General features: G+C 27.0%; 2 long non-coding RNA genes across 3 annotated transcripts in view; one reads left to right on the top strand and one right to left on the bottom strand.

Moving 5' to 3' along the window:
• Window positions 1-22,378, bottom strand: part of LOC126313971 (uncharacterized) — a 112,797-nt gene that overhangs the window by 80,955 nt on the left and 9,464 nt on the right. Inside the window, exon 2 of one of the 2 annotated variants that reach the window (XR_007555565.1) lies at window positions 15,355-15,718. The exons of the other annotated variant lie outside the window; for it this stretch is intronic. This is a non-coding gene — a long non-coding RNA (uncharacterized LOC126313971). Of the gene's footprint in view, window positions 1-15,354; window positions 15,719-22,378 lie in introns of those variants that run through there. 2 annotated transcript variants of the gene reach the window in all.
• LOC126313972 (uncharacterized) lies at window positions 3,811-20,850 on the top strand. The gene is made up of 2 exons (XR_007555566.1): window positions 3,811-4,137; window positions 19,613-20,850. It is a non-coding gene; the product is annotated as an uncharacterized LOC126313972 (long non-coding RNA).

Below are 22,378 nucleotides of genomic sequence, written 5' to 3'. Positions count from 1 at the left end.
AGCTTGAAAAAGTTTTTTACCTTTATCTTTGAATTTTTTTATTTTCTTTGTTGGTTTAAAGATTTTATTTATCTCATTTGTTTAGTGAAATTTTTTGAGAAAAGTTAATAGAAGAGTTAAACTTCTAATTTTATGTTTTCAAAACATATGCTTTTCCTAAGCTAATTAACTTTATTCCTTAATTAATTTATCTCATGCGTTTGCGACATGGACATTAATTAAGAAATATGTGAAGTAAATAATTGTTAAGATTTGACCTGTTATAATATAAGGTTCTTCAACAGGTCATTTACCAATTCACGTTAGTAAGCATACAACAACTACTATAATTCAGAATAAAATTTGATTAATAGGGTAAAATTGAATGCCTCGGAATGGTGTTTTATTATAAAATGGTAAAATTATTAAGATTCTAATTGATAAAAATAATGCAATAACACCTCCTAACTTATTAGGGATAGATCGTAGAATTGCATATGCAAATAGGAAATATCATTCTGGTTGAATGTGAACTGGTGTTACTAATGGGTTGGCAGGTACAAAGTTATCTGGATCTCCTAATAGGTAAGGATTAATTAAACATAGTATAATTAATAATGATGTTATTATTACAAATGTAATAGAATCCTTAAAGGTAAAGTATGGATGGAATGGAATTTTTTCAATATCTCCATTTAGTCCAAGAGGATTATTAGATCCTGTTTGGTGAAGAAAAAATAAATGAATTGCTGCTATAGCAGCAATAATAAATGGTAATACAAAATGGAATGTGAAGAATCGATTTAATGTTGCATTATCAACAAACACGCGATCTAGTGTCATTGGACTAAATCTGTTCCTAAGTATGGGATTGCTGATAATAAATTAGTAATTACTGTTGTACCTCAAAAAGATATTTGGCCTCAGGGTAAGACATATCCTATAAATGCAGTTGCTATAACTAAAAATAAAATCACTGTACCAATTATTCAGGTATATATATATATATATAAGATCCATAGTAAATTCCCCGTCCTACATGTAAGTAAATACAAATAAAAAATATAGATGCTCCATTTGCGTGTAAGGTTCGGATAATTCAACCATTACTTACGTCTCGGCAGATGTGTACTACACTACTGAATGCTATTTCAATATTTGATGTATAATGTATAGCTAAAAATAGTCCAGTTACGATTTGAATTACCAAACATAACCCTAATAGGGATCCAAAATTTCATCAAAATGAAATATTTGTTGGGGCAGGTAAGTCAATTAAAGAGTTATTAATAATTTTAATTAAAGGATGTCTTAATCGTAAGGATTTATTCATTAGTAATTATCTTATTTTACGAATAGGTCCCTGATTAATATTATTGATTTTAACAACTGCTAGTAGTGCTAAAAATAAATAAATTATTATTATTATTGTAATAATGAATGTAGGTCTATTATATAATTTTTCTAAAGATATTGTTATTTCTTGATAATTGATTGAATTATCAATATTTATAGTTTCGGTGTTTTTGAAAAAGTCTATAAATATAGATATATCTAGAATAATTAATATTAATATGATAAATACTCACATTATTAATGTAATAATTATAGTGATTGATTTAGGCTGAAATATTTCGTTTGATGCAATTCTTGTAATGTAAATAAATAATACTAGTATACCACCAAGAAATGTTAAAAATAAAATATATGATAATCAATATCTTTCTATTATTGTTCCTGTTATTAATCCAACTAGGAAGGTTTGAAGGATAATAAAAAGCATTATTGATATTGGGTGTCTTAATTTAATAAAATTAATATTTATTACATTTGATAATGATATAATTATTATTTTGATCATTTCAGGGGTTAGTTTATTTAAAATACCGGTTTTGGGGAGCTTTGGAAGCTTTTCCACCTCTGAAGTTTTAAAAGTGGGGGCTGGACTTATTTCCGGTTTACAAGACCGGCGTTTTTTTTAAACTATTAAAACTAATGTTTATATTCTCTATTTTTACTTCTTTATTGATTTATTTTGCTGGTGTTTATGTTTTTTCTTCTAAACGTAAACATTTATTAATGGTTCTTTTGAGATTAGAATATATTGTTCTTTCTTTATTTATGTTAGTTATTGTTTTTCTTATTGAGTTTGATTATGATTATTTTTTTCCTGTTATTTTTTTAGTTTTTTCTGTTTGTGAGGGTGCTTTAGGTCTTTCTATTTTAGTTTCAATAATTCGTTCTCATGGTAATGATTTTTTTAATTCTTTTGGTTTATCTTTATGTTAAAGTATTTATTTATAACTATTTTTTGATCCCTCTTTGTTTATTAAATAATTGTTGATGGTTGGTTCATTCTTTAATGTTTCTGTCGGGTTTTGTTTTTATAATTTGTGTTTATTCATATGCTGATTTGAATATAATTAGATATTATTTTGGTATTGATTATTTTTCTTTTAGTTTAATTTTACTTAGTTTTTGGATTTGTTCTTTAATAATCACTGCTAGAGGTTCAGTTTATTTAAGTTCATATCATTCTAATTTTTTTGTTTTTATGGTTTTGATTTTAATAATTATGCTTTATTGTTCATTTGCTAGATTAAGTCTTCTTTCTTTTTATATTTTTTTTGAGGCTACATTAGTTCCTACTTTACTTTTAATTTTGGGTTGGGGTTATCAACCTGAGCGTTTGCAGGCTGGTGTTTATTTAATTTTTTATACTTTGGTTGCTAGATTACCTTTATTATTAGTTTTATTTAAGGTTTATGATTTTTCTAATACTTTATATTTTCCTTTATTGGTTGATTTTGGTTCATATTATTTTATGTTTTATGTATTTATAATTTTGGCTTTTTTAGTTAAGATACCTATGTTTTTGGTTCATTTATAACTTCCTAAGGCTCATGTAGAGGCCCCTATTTCAGGTAGAATAATTCTTGCTGGTGTTTTATTAAAGTTAGGTGGTTATGGTATTTTTCGTGTTATAAAGGTTATTTCTTATTTGGGTTTAAAGTTTTTTGATTGTCTTTAGGTTTATCTGGGGGTGTTATTGTAAGATTTATTTGTTTTCGTCAGGTTGATTTAAAGTCTTTAATTGCATATTCTTCTGTTGCTCATATAAGAATGGTTATTGGTGGATTGATGACTATGAATTGATGGGGTTGTGTAGGTTCTCTTTCTCTAATGGTTGGTCATGGTTTATGTTCTTCTGGTTTATTTTGTTTATCTAATATTATTTATGAACGTTTAGGTAGACGAAGATTATTAATTAACAAGGGTATAATTAATTTGATGCCAAGAATGGCTTTATGATGATTTCTTTTAAGATCATCAAATATGGCTGCTCCTCCTTCTTTAAATTTGGTAGGTGAAATTAGATTATTAAATAGAATTATATCTTGATCTTCTTTTAGATTCTTACCAAAATGAATTGTAATACAATCATTAATAGAAAACAATATAACAACTATTATAACTATTATAGTTGTATTAACTACAATTACACTCTACTACTATATACATATTAGATTCTCAGCTCTAATTATATCATACACAGAAAATTCGTGATCTATAAAGATAAAGTCCCAAAAATCAAGAATCATTCTTCCTATAACAGTAATAATTTCAACAATAGGATTGATTTCAACATCAACCTTAATTTCATTATACTAAGGACTTAAGTTAATCAAACTAATAACCTTCAAAGTTATAATTAAAAGAATAATCTTTTAGGCCTTAGTAAAATTTTACACCTCTAGAATTGCAGTCTAGAATCATAATTGAATATAAGACCTAAATATGATAAGAGAGAAAACATCTCATAAGTAGATTTACAGTCTACCACCTAAAATTCAGCCATCTTACCGCAAAAATGATTATTCTCAACAAACCATAAGGACATTGGTACTTTATACTTCATATTTGGAGCATGAGCAGGAATAGTAGGAACATCAATAAGAATACTTATTCGTGCTGAACTTGGCCAACCCGGATCTCTAATTGGGGATGACCAGATTTATAATGTTATTATTACAGCTCACGCATTTGTAATAATTTTCTTTATAGTAATACCTATTATAATTGGTGGATTTGGTAATTGACTTGTTCCACTAATAATTGGTGCACCAGATATAGCATTTCCACGAATAAATAATATAAGTTTTTGATTACTACCACCTTCACTAACCCTTCTTCTTACATCTTCTATAGTAGATAATGGTGCTGGTACAGGATGAACAGTTTACCCTCCTCTAGCAGGAGCTATTGCACACGGGGGTGCATCTGTAGATCTAGCTATTTTTTCACTGCACTTAGCAGGTGTATCATCTATTCTTGGTGCAGTGAATTTCATTACAACAGCAATTAATATACGATCAGAAAGTATAACTTTAGATCAAACACCTTTATTTGTATGATCTGTAGCTATTACAGCATTACTTCTCCTTCTTTCACTTCCAGTTTTAGCAGGAGCTATTACTATATTATTAACAGATCGAAATTTAAATACATCATTCTTTGACCCTGCAGGAGGTCTATTTTGATTCTTTGGACACCCAGAAGTTTATATTTTAATTCTACCGGGATTCGGAATTATTTCACATATTGTATGTCAAGAAAGAGGAAAAATTGAATCATTTGGAACATTAGGTATAATTTATGCTATACTATCAATTGGACTAATAGGATTTATTGTATGAGCACATCATATATTTACAGTAGGAATGGATGTTGACACACGAGCATTTTTTACATCAGCAACAATAATTATTGCTGTACCTACAGGAATTAAGGTATTTAGATGATTAGCTACATTATATGGAACTAAATTCAAGTTCAATCCACCATTATTATGAGCTCTAGGATTTATTTTCCTATTTACAATTGGTGGATTAACAGGATTAGTATTAGCAAATTCATCACTTGATATTGTATTACATGATACATATTATGTAGTAGCCCACTTTCATTATGTATTATCTATAGGAGCAGTATTTGCAATTATAGGAGGTGTCATTCAATGATATCCACTATTTACAGGATTAACTATAAATAATACATGATTAAAAATCCAATTTACAATTATATTCATTGGAGTAAATTTAACATTCTTTCCTCAACACTTCCTAGGATTAGCAGGAATACCTCGACGATACTCTAACTACCCAGACGCATATACATCATGAAACGTAGTATCAAGAATTGGGTCTACAATTTCTATTGTAGGAATCATTATATTCATTGTAATTATATGAGAAAGAATGATTACAAACCGAGCAATTATATTTAGAGCTAACATAAGAAGATCAACAGAATGACTACAAAATAACCCTACTGCAGAACATAGTTACTCAGAATTACCATTAATCTCTAGATTCTAATATGGCAGATTAGTGCAGTAGATTTAAGCTCTACAAATAAAGGTTTGACCTTTTATTAGAAAATATTTATTAATGGCAACATGATCAAATTTATCTCTTCAAGATGGAGCTTCACCATTAATGGAGCAATTATCATTCTTTCATGATCATACTATGGTCGTATTATTATTAATTACAGTAATTGTAGGTTATGCCCTAAGTTATATATTATTTATTGCCTATACTAACCGTAATATACTTCTTGGACATTTAATTGAAACAATCTGAACAGCTTTACCAGCAATTACATTAATTTTTATTGCCCTTCCATCATTACGACTATTATATTTACTTGATGATTCAGTAGATGCAATAATTACAATTAAAACCATTGGACGACAATGATATTGAAGATATGAATATTCAGACTTCATAGACGTAGAATTTGACACTTATATAACACCAGAACAAGACCTAGAAAATGATGGATTCCGACTACTAGATGTAGATAACCGAACAATCCTACCAATAAATACAGAAGTACGAGTATTAAGAAGAGCATCAGATGTTCTACACTCATGAGCAGTTCCTGCATTAGGGGTTAAAATTGATGCAACGCCAGGTCGGTTAAATCAAGGAACATTCACAATAAATCGACCTGGATTATTCTTTGGACAATGCTCAGAAATCTGTGGAGCAAACCACAGATTTATACCAATTGTAATTGAAAGAACTTCAGTAAATTTATTTATTAAGTGATTATCTAAGATAATTTAAGGAGTTAGTTAAAATAAATAACATTAGAGTGTCAATCTAAAGTAACTAAAAAAAATTAGTACACCTTGAAATTCATCAGATGACTGAAAGTAAGTAATGGTCTCTTAAACCAAATAATAGTAAATTAACGACTACTTCTGATGGGGAAATTATATCCAAATCCCTCAAATATCCCCTCTTATATGATTCTCACTATTCATTATATTTTCAGCTACATTAATCTTGTTTAATCAAATAAACTTCTTCTCATTTAAACCTAACCTTATTAAAAGAGCAGAAAAAGGAACAATTGAAATAAAAAACTTAAATTGAAAATGATAACAAATCTATTCTCAACATTTGACCCATCAGCTAACATCTTTAATTTATCATTAAATTGAACTAGAACATTTCTAGGACTATTATTAATCCCATCACTATTTTGACTTACACCATCACGAATTAACATTATCTGAAATAAACTAAATTTAACCTTACATAATGAATTTAAAACACTTCTTGGACCAAAATCATTTAATGGAACAACATTCATTTTCATCTCAATTTTTATTATAATATTATTTAACAATTTCATAGGATTATTCCCTTATATTTTTACTAGAACAAGACATTTAGCATTAACATTTGCAATTGCCCTACCTATATGGCTAAGATTTATATTATTTGGATGAATTAACCATACTAATCATATATTTACACACCTTGTACCACAAGGTACACCGCCTGCATTAATATCATTTATAGTACTAATTGAAACAATTAGTAATGTTATTCGACCAGGTACATTAGCAGTACGGTTGGCAGCAAATATAATTGCAGGACACTTATTATTAACCTTATTAGGAAACACAGGACCATCTATAGCAATAAACTTAATCTCATTACTAATTATTGGACAAATACTTCTATTAATTCTAGAATCAGCAGTAGCAATAATTCAAGCCTATGTTTTCTCAATTCTAAGAACTCTATATTCTAGAGAAGTATATTAAACCTATGTTAACAACTCACTCAAACCACCCATTCCACTTAGTAGACTATAGACCTTGACCATTAACAGGAGCAATTGGAGCAATAGTCCTAGTATCAGGACTAGCAAAATGATTCCACCTATTTAATATTAACTTATTCATAATTGGATTTGGAATTACCCTACTAACTATAATTCAATGATGACGAGATGTAGTACGAGAAGGAACATATCAAGGATTACATACAGGATTTGTATCAATTGGATTACGATGAGGAATAATTTTATTTATTGCATCAGAGGTATTATTTTTCGTTTCTTTTTTTTGAGCATTCTTTAGAAGAAGATTAGCACCAACAATTGAACTAGGAATACAATGACCTCCAATAGGAATTCAACCCTTTAACCCTATACAAATTCCATTACTTAATACAGCTATTCTTTTAGCATCAGGAGTAACAGTAACATGAGCACATCATAGTTTAATGGAATCTAATCATACTCAAGCACTACAAGGATTATTCTTCACAGTGTTATTAGGACTATACTTTACAATACTTCAAGCATATGAATATTGAGAAGCACCTTTTACCATTGCAGATGCAGTTTATGGATCAACATTCTTTGTTGCAACAGGATTCCATGGTTTACACGTAATTATTGGAACAATCTTTTTATCAACATGTCTACTTCGACACTCAATAAATCAATTTTCACCAAGACATCACTTTGGATTTGAAGCAGCAGCATGATACTGACACTTCGTAGACGTAGTATGATTATTCTTATATATCTCTATTTATTGATGAGGTAGATAATTGTTTTTCTAGTATAAATAGTACATTTGACTTCCAATCAGAAAGCTTGATATAAATCAAGAAAAACAATTCTAATTCTATCAACAAGAGTTTTCATTAGATTTATTATTCCAATAATTGTTATAATCCTGGCAACAACACTATCAAAAAAATTAATTAATGATCGAGAAAAAAGATCACCATTTGAATGTGGGTTTGATCCAAAAAGATCAGCACGAATACCATTCTCAATACGATTCTTCCTAATCGCAGTAATCTTTTTAATTTTTGATGTAGAAATTGCACTAATTCTACCAATTGTAATTATTTTTAAAACTTCAGACATTATAATCTGAACAGTATCAACAATATTTTTTATTCTAGTTCTATTAGGAGGACTATACCATGAATGAAACCAAGGAGCATTACAATGAGCAGAATAAAGGGTTGTAGTTAAATATAACATTTGGGTTGCATTCAAAAAGTTTTGATATTATCAATCAACCTTAAACAGAATAAGAAGCGAAATATTGCAGTCAGTTTCGACCTGGAAGATTGGTATGTACTACCCTTATTCTTATTAATTGAAGCCAAAAAGAGGCGTATTACTGTTAATAATATAATTGAACTATAATAGTTCCAATTAAGGAAATGTAAAGCCAATATGAAAGCTGCTAACTTTTTATATTAGCGGTTAAACTCCGTTAACATTTCTAAAATTTATATAGTTTAAATAAAACATTACATTTTCACTGTAAAAATAATATATCTATATTTATAAATACTTAAAAGTAAAAATACTTCCTTAACATCTTCAGTGTCACGCTCTAATTATAAGCTATTTAAGTAAACGAAAAACAATATTACCAAAATAAATATTCAAAAAATAAAAGTTAAAAGATAAATCTTGAAATTAGAATCATATCAACCTTGAATATAACCAATTAAATAAATAAATAATCTATATAAACCTTGACCACCAAGTAATTCACCTCAACCATAATCAAATGACTTAGATGAATAATAACCTATTTTTAAAGGAATATATCTAATAAACTTAGTTGAAAGAAAAGGTATAAATCATATAGAACCAGCAAATCTAACAAAAGAAAGTATACTTAAAGAAAATAAATTATGAGAAAAATCAAAATTAGAAATAAGATAACCTAAATAAGCACCTAAAATAACAACTGTAATAGTTAAAAACTTTAAATAATAAGGTAAAGCAATCACATGAGGAATAGGAAAAATTAATCAAGATAAAAGACTACCACCAAAAACAGCAACAAACAATAGACCAATTATTCCAAATGAAATATAATAACCCTTATCATCAAAAGAAAATCTAGAATAAAAATTATTATCACCAGATATTGAATAATAAAACAAACGAAAAGAATAAGAAGCAGTTAAACCAGTAGAAAAAAAATAAAGAAAAAAAAATTAAACAATTAATTCATCTTAAACAAACCATCTCAAGAATTAAATCCTTTGAATAAAATCCCGCTAAAAAAGGTATTCCACACAAAGATAAACTAGAAACATTAAAACAAACTGAAGTTAAAGGTATGAAATTAACAATTGATCCTATAAAACGAATATCCTGAGAATCCTTCAAATTATGAATTATTGAACCTGCACATATAAATAATAATGCCTTAAATAAAGCATGAGCCAATAAATGAAAAAATGCAAGCTTTGGATAACCTATAGCCAAAATTCTTATTATTAAACCAAGTTGTCTTAAAGTAGAAAGAGCAATAATCTTTTTTAAATCAAACTCAAAATTAGCGCCCAATCCAGCCATAAATATAGTTATACAACCAATTAAAAGTAAAAATCAACCACAATTATAAGTATCCAATATTGGTCTAAAACGAATTAATAAATAAAACAATTAATATAGTAATGAGCTTTATTTCAAAAGAATTAGAAATAAAATCATAATAATAAATATAATTTCAACCACCAAAATTTAACATTCATGCAATAGAAATTAAAATAGCAACATCACCAATACGATTAGAAAGTGCAGTTAATATACCAGCACTATAAGATTTTACATTTTGATAATAAATAACTAAACAATAAGAAACTAAACCTAAACCATCTCAACCTAATAAAATTCTAATTAAATTAGGACTAATAATTAAAAAACCTATAGAAAGAATAAATATTAAAACAATAATAATAAAACGATTTATATTCTTTTCACCAGATATATAATCCTCTCTATAATAAATAAACAAAGAAGAAATATATATAACAAAAGATATAAAAATAAGAGATATTCAATCCAAAATTAAAGTTATAACAACTATAGAACCATTTAAATTGAAAAGCTCTCACTCAACAAAAACTCTATAATCAATTATTAAATAATAAATACCTAAAATAAAAATTATAGTTCTCGAAATAAACAAGGAAAAAAAAATCAAAGAACAAATAGAAAATAAATTCACAGCCTAAGATGAAACACTTCATATCATTGATTCCACAAAACAATATTTTTAATTGAAATACTTAAGCAAACTAAACAAAGAAATATTCACCCTTTAAACAGAGAATATTTAAAGGCAATCAATGTAAAAGTAAAAGATGATATTCACGAAAATAACCAAGAGAACAAGTATAAACACCAGAATAATAATTCCCATGCTGAGAATAAGAATATATATACAAAGTATAAACAGCTCTAAAAAAAGATAAATAAAATCAAAGCAAAGAATCTAAAAGAAGATCAAGATATAATTCTATTTAATAATCTAATTTCACCTACCAAATTTAAAGAAGGAAGAGCAGCCATATTTGATGATCTTAAAAGAAATCATCATAAAGCCATTCTTGGCATCAAATTAATTATACCCTTGTTAATTAATAATCTTTGTCTACCTAAACGTTCATAAATAATATTAGATAAACAAAATAAACCAGAAGAACATAAACCATGACCAACCATTAGAGAAAGAGAACCTACACAACCCCATCAATTCATAGTCATCAATCCACCAATAACCATTCTTATATGAGCAACAGAAGAATATGCAATTAAAGACTTTAAATCAACCTGACGAAAACAAATAAATCTTACAATAACACCCCCAGATAAACCTAAAGACAATCAAAAAACTTTAAACCCAAATAAGAAATAACCTTTATAACACGAAAAATACCATAACCACCTAACTTTAATAAAACACCAGCAAGAATTATTCTACCTGAAATAGGGGCCTCTACATGAGCCTTAGGAAGTCATAAATGAACCAAAAACATAGGTATCTTAACTAAAAAAGCCAAAATTATAAATACATAAAACATAAAATAATAAGAACCAAAATCAACCAATAAAGGAAAATATAAAGTATTAGAAAAATCATAAACCTTAAATAAAACTAATAATAAAGGTAATCTAGCAACCAAAGTATAAAAAATTAAATAAACACCAGCCTGCAAACGCTCAGGTTGATAACCCCAACCCAAAATTAAAAGTAAAGTAGGAACTAATCTAGCCTCAAAAAAAATATAAAAAGAAAGAAGACTTAATCTAGCAAATGAACAATAAAGCATAATTATTAAAATCAAAACCATAAAAACAAAAAAATTAGAATGATATGAACTTAAATAAACTGAACCTCTAGCAGTGATTATTAAAGAACAAATCCAAAAACTAAGTAAAATTAAACTAAAAGAAAAATAATCAATACCAAAATAATATCTAATTATATTAAAATCAGCATATGAATAAACACAAATTATAAAAACAAAACCCGACAGAAACATTAAAGAATGAACCAACCATCAACAATTATTTAATAAACAAAGAGGGATCAAAAAAATAGTTATAAATAAATACTTTAACATAAAGATAAACCAAAAGAATTAAAAAAATCATTACCATGAGAACGAATTATTGAAACTAAAATAGAAAGACCTAAAGCACCCTCACTAACAGAAAAAACTAAAAAAATAACAGGAAAAAAATAATCATTAAATTAAACTCAATAAGAAAAACAATAACTAACATAAATAGAGAAAGAACAATATATTCTAATCTCAAAAGAACCATTAATAAATGTTTACGTTTAGAAGAAAAAACATAAACACCAGCAAAATAAATCAATAAAGAAGTAAAAATAGAGAATATAAATATTAGTTTTAATAGTTTAAAAAAAACGCCGGTCTTGTAAACCGGAAATAAGTCCAGCCCCCACTTTTAAAACTTCAGAGGTGGAAAAGCTTCCATCATCGGTCCCCAAAACCGGTATTTTAAATAAAGTAACCCCTGAAATGATCAAAATAATAATTATATCATTATCAAATGTAATAAATATTAATTTTATTAAATTAAGACACCCAATATCAATAATGCTTTTTATTATCCTTCAAACCTTCCTAGTTGGATTAATAACAGGAACAATAATAGAAAGATATTGATTATCATATATTTTATTTTTAACATTTCTTGGTGGTATACTAGTATTATTTATTTACATTACAAGAATTGCATCAAACGAAATATTTCAGCCTAAATCAATCACTATAATTATTACATTAATAATGTGAGTATTTATCATATTAATATTAATTATTCTAGATATATCTATATTTATAGACTTTTTCAAAAACACCGAAACTATAAATATTGATAATTCAATCAATTATCAAGAAATAACAATATCTTTAGAAAAATTATATAATAGACCAACATTCATTATTACAATAATAATAATAATTTATTTATTTTTAGCACTACTAGCAGTTGTTAAAATCACCAATATTAATCAGGGACCTATTCGTAAAATAAGATAATTACTAATGAATAAACCCTTACGATTAAGACATCCTTTAATTAAAATTATTAATAACTCTTTAATTGACTTACCTGCCCCAACAAATATTTCATTTTGATGAAATTTTGGATCCCTATTAGGGTTATGTTTGGTAATTCAAATCGTAACTGGACTATTTTTAGCTATACATTATACATCAAATATTGAAATAGCATTCAGTAGTGTAGTACACATCTGCCGAGACGTAAATAATGGTTGAATTATCCGAACCTTACACGCAAATGGAGCATCTATATTTTTTATTTGTATTTACTTACATGTAGGACGGGGAATTTACTATGGATCTTATATATATATGTACATACCTGAATAATTGGTACAGTGATTTTATTTTTAGTTATAGCAACTGCATTTATAGGATATGTCTTACCCTGAGGCCAAATATCTTTTTGAGGTACAACAGTAATTACTAATTTATTATCAGCAATCCCATACTTAGGAACAGATTTAGTCCAATGAGTATGAGGAGGATTCGCTGTTGATAATGCAACATTAAATCGATTATTCACATTCCATTTTGTATTACCATTTATTATTGCTGCTATAGCAGCAATTCATTTATTTTTTCTTCACCAAACAGGATCTAATAATCCTCTTGGACTAAATGGAGATATTGAAAAAATTCCATTCCATCCATACTTTAGCTTTAAGGATTCTATTACATTTGTAATAATAACATCATTATTAATTATACTATGTTTAATTAATCCTTACCTATTAGGAGATCCAGATAACTTTGTACCTGCCAACCCATTAGTAACACCAGTTCACATTCAACCAGAATGATATTTCCTATTTGCATATGCAATTCTACGATCTATCCCTAATAAGTTAGGAGGTGTTATTGCATTATTTTTATCAATTAGAATCTTAATAATTTTACCATTTTATAATAAAACACCATTCCGAGGCATTCAATTTTACCCTATTAATCAAATTTTATTCTGAATTATAGTAGTTGTTGTATGCTTACTAACGTGAATTGGTAAACGACCTGTTGAAGAACCTTATATTATAACAGGTCAAATCTTAACAATTATTTACTTCACATATTTCTTAATTAATGTCCATGTCGCAAACGCATGAGATAAATTAATTAAGGAATAAAGTTAATTAGCTTAGGAAAAGCATATGTTTTGAAAACATAAAATTAGAAGTTTAACTCTTATATTAACTTTTCTCAAAAAATTTCACTAAACAAATGAGATAAATAAAATCTTTAAACCAACAAAGAAAATAAAAAAATTCAAAGATAAAGGTAAAAAACTTTTTCAAGCTAAGTACATTAATTTATCATAATGGAACCATGGTAATGTTCCACGAACCCAAATAAAACCAAAAGATATAATAGCAAGCTTAATAAAAAATATAAAAGAATAAAAATCACCGCCCAAAAAAATTAAAGCCAATAACATTCTTATGAAGACAATTCTAGTATATTCAGCTAAAAAAATTAAAGTAAAACCACCCGCACCATACTCAATATTAAATCCTGAAACTAACTCAGATTCCCCTTCAGCAAAATCAAAAGGAGTACGATTAGTTTAAGCTAAGCAAGAAGCAAAACAAGCTAAAGCTAAAGGAAAAGAAATAATAATAAATCAACAATAAAGCTGATAGTTTATAAAATCAAACATATTAAAACTACCAATTAAAATAATTAAAGACAATTAAATTAAAGCTAAACTAACTTCATAAGAAATTGTTTGAGCAACAGAACGAAGAGAACCTAATAATGAATAATTTGAATTAGAAGATCAACCAGCAATTATAACAGTATAAACACCTAATCTAGTACAACATAAAAAAAATAAAAATCCATAAGAAAAAGAACACATATAAGTTAAATAAGGAAAAATTACTCAAACGGCTAAAGAAATCATTAAATTAAAAACAGGGGAAAATAATAAAGTAGGTAATTAGATATAATAGGAATTGGCTGCTCCTTACAAATTAACTTAATAGCATCTCTAAATGGCTGAGGAATTCCAACAAAACCTACCTTATTTGGACCCTTTCGAATCTGAATATAACCTAAAACCTTACGCTCTAATAAAGTTAAAAAGGCAACACTAATTAAAACACAAATAACCAATAAAAGAAAATTCAAAATAAATATAAATAAATCATAAAGTATCAATACTATTTGTAGAAAAAATCTACATAAATGAATTCTAAATTCAACACATTAATCTGTCAAAATAGTAAATAAATTAATATTAATCAATATAACAAAAAATATTTTAACCATATGGTCCTTTCGTACTAATATGGATTAACAATCTTAGGATAGAAACCGACCTGGCTCACGCCGGTCTGAACTCAGATCATGTAAGAATTTAAAGGTCGAACAGACCTAATCATTGGGCTCCTGCACCCAAAATTTTTCTTAATCCAACATCGAGGTCGCAATCTGCTTTGTCGATATGAGCTCTCAAAAACAATTACGCTGTTATCCCTAAGGTAACTTAATCTTATGATCATAAATTATGGATCAAAATAACAAACATAAATAAATGATATAATAATGAAGAGTTTATCTATTCTTCATGTCACCCCAACAAAACATCATCATTAAATATAGAAAGACAAACAAAAAACTATATAAAAGTAAAATGTCAAGCTCTATAGGGTCTTCTCGTCCTAAAGAAGAATTTAAGCCTTTTGACTCAAAAGTTAAATTCAAAAATTTATTAAGAGACAGTTGATATCTCGTCAAGCCATTCATTCCAGCCACTAATTAAGAGACTAATGATTATGCTACCTTTGCACGGTCAAAATACCGCGGCTCTTTAAAAATACGCTCAGTGAGCAGGCCAGACCTCAAAATATAAACAAGAGGACATGTTTTTGATAAACAGGTGGAAATCAATTTTGCCTAGTTCCTTATAATAAGTTCACAAGGTAAAAATTTCATACAAATAAATATACTAATTTTATCATTATTACAAAAATTTTAAAATTAAATTAATAATCTTAATAAAAAACCTAAAATATTTATAAAATCAAAATAAAAAATAATGAACTAAAACTTAATCTTAAAGATAGCTGGTTTAAAGCTTACTATTATATTTCTATAAAATAAATTATAGGTTATTAACTTCAAAGCTTATCCCTTAAAGAATAAATAAGTTAATATTTTTACTTAAAAAATTAAATAAAAACAAATAACTTTAAAAAATTAAATTTTTTCTTAAGAAACTAGATATCTTGGGAAACGATTAACATCTCATTTCTATAAATAATTTAATAATAATTATGATACATTAACTATAACTTATTTATAAATCAACCCAAATCGAGACAAGTAAAATAAATACTAAAATTTTGATAAACCCTGATACAAAAGGTACAATAAATAAAATCTACTTAAAAAAATGTAAAATAATATTTCATAAAACACTTACATTACCAATAAACTATAATTTAAAAAATCAATTCTATAAAATATACTAAGACAAAAATACAATAAAATTATTTATATTAAATAATTAAATAAACAAAAAATAAATATAATAAAATAAATAATCAAGATATCCTGATTTGCACAGAAAAATTTTCAGTGTAAATGAAACACTTTACTAATAAGTTATATCTTGAAACTCTTCCTAGATACACTTTCCAGTACATCTACTATGTTACGACTTATCTCATCTAAATTGAAGCTACTTTAAAATAAAATAGAATAATCAATAATGAGAGCGACGGGCGATGTGTACACATCTCAGAGCCAATATCAGTTAAATTAAATAAATTAAATTACTATCAAATCCACCTTCATTAACAGTATTTCACTATCAAATCCGTTATAAACAAAAATCTATTGTAACCCACCTCCTCTTAACTATAAGCTGCACCTTGACCTGAAATATTTTATAATTATAAATCTTGAGAATTATAACTCTAAAAAGATTCTCTGATAACGGAGATATACAAGCAAATAAATTAAGTAGAGTAAATCGTGTATTATCAATCATGGGGTAGGTTCCTCTGAATGGAATGAGATACCGCCAAATTCTTTGGGTTTAAAGACCTTAACTAATAGTACCCTGGTAAATATAATTAACATTTAAAATAATAGGGTATCTAATCCTAGTTTATTATTTAAATTTCACAGATTCATAAAAAGGGCCACAAATAAATTTTAACATTTCACCTTACAAATTTATATTTCAACCCTAATAATATAAACAACTGTTTTAACCAATAATATTCACTTGTATCAATCGTATAACCGCGGCTGCTGGCACGAATTATGCCGATACTAAATCAATTGCTAAATCCAAAATCACTTGATAATTAAATCAAATTACTGCAAAAAGAACATTTAGTCTAACAAAACTTACATATAATACAAAGAAAAAGTGAATAAACAAGCAAGAATAAAACTTTTAAAAATAAAAAATTAGAAAATTTTAAATCTATTAATTCAGGAAAAAATAAAAGATTCAAATATTTAAAGAAAAAAAAGAAAAAAACCACAAACATTATCAAAAAAAAAAAAGAAACGCCCCTATGTATGACCACAACAACTTCTCTATTATATATAATTAAAGATTTATATGGAACATGTATAGCAATAAATGTATTATATTCTTTCTTATTTAATCTTTCTTTTCACTAATAAATAAAGAAAGATTAAATAATATAATAAATATATTTTATACAATTATGTAATTTAATATAATATGTTATTAATATGAATTCTTTTTTTTATATTAAGTTAACTTTCATATATATTAGTTAAATAATCTAATTATAGATAATTTACATAATTATATTATTATAATTAATATAATTATTTATATTAATTATAATATTTTATATTTAAATTAATAATTTTATTTATTATATCCAATTATAATAATATTAAATATTAAATTACATATTATTATATATATTATATTATAATAACCTATTTTAAGCTAAAAACATAAGTAGCTATAATCCTAGGTAAATAATTGCATTAAAATAATCAATTGATAATGGTAAGATGAACTTATAATACTTTAATTTCAATTAAATGTAATATATTAATATAAATTATTTATTATATATATATATATATATATATAAAAATAAAATGAGCAGGATAAATTAATCCTAATTAAACAAAATAATACATAAAAGAATTTCAAAAAAAACTTTCGATTTATATATTAAATAAATGAAGTGCCTGATTAAAGGGTTACCTTGATAGGGTAAATAAAGTAAATAAAATTACCTTCATTAAAATTACATAAGAATGAATTAAACTACCTCCTTTAGTATCAAAAACTAACGTGCATCATACACCTTAATGTAAAAAGGTAAGCTAAACAAGCTAATGGGTTCATACCCCATTTATAGAGGTATCAATCCTCTCCTTTTTAATGACCAACAACTCTACAAAACTTCTCTTCCTATCAACATTAATGATAGGAACGATCCTGTCCATTTCATCAAATTCCTGATTTGGGGTTTGAATAGGACTTGAGATCAACTTACTTTCATTTATTCCGCTTCTAACAAGAAATAAAAATATAATAATAAATGAATCATCAATTAAATATTTTATTGTCCAAGCAATAGCATCGACAATATTATTATTTTCAATTTTGCTGATTCAAATAAAATATCCCATGGGATGGGAAACAGAATTTATCCCATCAATAATAATTAGATCTAGACTATTATTAAAGATTGGAGCTGCACCTTTCCATTTCTGATTTCCAGAAGTTATAGGAGCATCAAGATGAAATAATTGTTTAACATTAATAACATGACAAAAAATCGCCCCAATAATGGTCTTATCTTATTGTATTCAATTAAGAACTTTTATTTGAACAATTATTATCTTAAGAATTATTATTGGGGCAATAGGAGGTTTAAATCAAACATCCTTACGACAACTTTTAGCATATTCATCAATCAGACATCTAGGTTGAATAATTAGATCATTAACAGTCAGAGAAAACATCTCAGAACTATACTTCATTATTTACTCACTATTAAGATTAATAATAGTTTTATTATTTAAGCAAATAAATTTATTTTTCATAAATCAAATTTATTCAGCCAGAAATATAAAAACCGAAATTAAATTCATAATATTCTTATCTTTATTATCTTTAGGTGGACTACCACCATTCCTTGGATTCTTACCAAAATGAATTGTAATACAATCATTAATAGAAAACAATATAACAACTATTATAACTATTATAGTTGTATTAACTACAATTACACTCTACTACTATATACGTATTAGATTCTCAGCTCTAATTATATCATACACAGAAAATTCGTGATCTATAAAGATAAAGTCCCAAAAATCAAGAATCATTCTTCCTATAACAGTAATAATTTCAACAATAGGATTGATTTCAACATCAACCTTAATTTCATTATACTAAGGACTTAAGTTAATCAAACTAATAACCTTCAAAGTTATAATTAAAAGAATAATCTTTTAGGCCTTAGTAAAATTGTACACCTCTAGAATTGCAGTCTAGAATCATAATTGAATATAAGACCTAAATATGATAAGAGAGAAAACATCTCATAAGTAGATTTACAGTCTACCACCTAAAATTCAGCCATCTTACCGCAAAAATGATTATTCTCAACAAACCATAAGGACATTGGTACTTTATACTTCATATTTGGAGCATGAGCAGGAATAGTAGGAACATCAATAAGAATACTTATTCGTGCTGAACTTGGCCAACCCGGATCTCTAATTGGGGATGACCAGATTTATAATGTTATTATTACAGCTCACGCATTCGTAATAATTTTCTTTATAGTAATACCTATTATAATTGGTGGATTTGGTAATTGACTTGTTCCACTAATAATTGGTGCACCAGATATAGCATTTCCACGAATAAATAATATAAGTTTTTGATTACTACCACCTTCACTAACCCTTCTTCTTACATCTTCTATAGTAGATAATGGTGCTGGTACAGGATGAACAGTTTACCCTCCTCTAGCAGGAGCTATTGCACACGGGGGTGCATCTGTAGATCTAGCTATTTTTTCACTGCACTTAGCAGGTGTATCATCTATTCTTGGTGCAGTGAATTTCATTACAACAGCAATTAATATACGATCAGAAAGTATAACTTTAGATCAAACACCTTTATTTGTATGATCTGTAGCTATTACAGCATTACTTCTCCTTCTTTCACTTCCAGTTTTAGCAGGAGCTATTACTATATTATTAACAGATCGAAATTTAAATACATCATTCTTTGACCCTGCAGGAGGGGGTGACCCAATTCTATATCAACATCTATTTTGATTCTTTGGACACCCAGAAGTTTATATTTTAATTCTACCGGGGTTCGGAATTATTTCACATATTGTATGTCAAGAAAGAGGAAAAATTGAATCATTTGGAACATTAGGTATAATTTATGCTATACTATCAATTGGACTAATAGGATTTATTGTATGAGCACATCATATATTTACAGTAGGAATGGATGTTGACACACGAGCATATTTTACATCAGCAACAATAATTATTGCTGTACCTACAGGAATTAAGGTATTTAGATGATTAGCTACATTATATGGAACTAAATTCAAGTTCAATCCACCATTATTATGAGCTCTAGGATTTATTTTCCTATTTACAATTGGTGGATTAACAGGATTAGTATTAGCAAATTCATCACTTGATATTGTATTACATGATACATATTATGTAGTAGCCCACTTTCATTACGTATTATCTATAGGAGCAGTATTTGCAATTATAGGAGGTGTCATTCAATGATATCCACTATTTACAGGATTAACTATAAATAATACATGATTAAAAATCCAATTTACAATTATATTCATTGGAGTAAATTTAACATTCTTTCCTCAACACTTCCTAGGATTAGCAGGAATACCTCGACGATACTCTGACTACCCAGACGCATATACATCATGAAACGTAGTATCAAGAATTGGGTCTACAATTTCTATTGTAGGAATCATTATATCAATTGTAATTATATGAGAAAGAATGATTACAAACCGAGCAACTATATTTAGAGCTAACATAAGAAGATCAACAGAATGACTACAAAATATCCCTCCTGCAGAACATAGTTACTCAGAATTACCATTAATCTCTAGATTCTAATATGGCAGATTAGTGCAGTAGATTTAAGCTCTACAAATAAAGGTTTGACCTTTTATTAGAATAAATTTATTAATGGCAACATGATCAAATTTATCTCTTCAAGATGGAGCTTCACCATTAATGGAGCAATTATCATTCTTTCATGATCATACTATGGTCGTATTATTATTAATTACAGTAATTGTAGGTTATGCCCTAAGTTATATATTATTTATTGCCTATACTAACCGTAATATACTTCATGGACATTTAATTGAAACAATCTGAACAGCTTTACCAGCAATTACATTAATTTTTATTGCCCTTCCATCATTACGACTATTATATTTACTTGATGATTCAGTAGATGCAATAATTACAATTAAAACCATTGGACGACAATGATATTGAAGATATGAATATTCAGACTTCATAGACGTAGAATTTGACACTTATATAACACCAGAACAAGACCTAGAAAATGATGGATTCCGACTACTAGATGTAGATAACCGAACAATCCTACCAATAAATACAGAAGTATGAGTATTAACAAGAGCATCAGATGTTCTACACTCATGAGCAGTTCCTGCATTAGGGGTTAAAATTGATGCAACGCCAGGTCGGTTAAATCAAGGAACATTCACAATAAATCGACCTGGATTATTCTTTGGACAATGCTCAGAAATCTGTGGAGCAAACCACAGATTTATACCAATTGTAATTGAAAGAACTTCAGTAAATTTATTTATTAAGTGATTATCTAAGATAATTTAAGGAGTTAGTTAAAATAAATAACATTAGAGTGTCAATCTAAAGTAACTAAAAAAAATTAGTACACCTTGAAATTCATCAGATGACTGAAAGTAAGTAATGGTCTCTTAAACCAAATAATAGTAAATTAACGACTACTTCTGATGGGGAAATTATATCCAAATCCCTCAAATATCCCCTCTTATAGGATTCTCACTATTCATTATATTTTCAGCTACATTAATCTTGTTTAATCAAATAAACTTCTTCTCATTTAAACCTAACCTTATTAAAAGAGCAGAAAAAGGAACAATTGAAATAAAAAACTTAAATTGAAAATGATAACAAATCTATTCTCAACATTTGACCCATCAACTAACATCTTTAATTTATCATTAAATTGAACTAGAACATTTCTAGGACTATTATTAATCCCATCACTATTTTGACTTACACCATCACGAATTAACATTATCTGAAATAAACTAAATTTAACCTTACATAATGAATTTAAAACACTTCTTGGACCAAAATCATTTAATGGAACAACATTCATTTTCATCTCAATTTTTATTATAATATTATTTAACAATTTTATAGGATTATTCCCTTATATTTTTACTAGAACAAGACATTTATCATTAACATTTGCAATTGCCCTACCTATATGGCTAAGATTTATATTATTTGGATGAATTAACCATACTAATCATATATTTACACACCTTGTACCACAAGGTACACCGCCTGCATTAATATCATTTATAGTACTAATTGAAACAATTAGTAAT

This window comes from Schistocerca gregaria, unplaced genomic scaffold (genome assembly GCF_023897955.1).
Source record: "Schistocerca gregaria isolate iqSchGreg1 unplaced genomic scaffold, iqSchGreg1.2 ptg000515l, whole genome shotgun sequence".
NCBI classification, from domain to species: Eukaryota; Metazoa; Arthropoda; class Insecta; order Orthoptera; family Acrididae; genus Schistocerca; species Schistocerca gregaria.
This window is presented reverse-complemented; position numbering and strand designations above follow the sequence as displayed.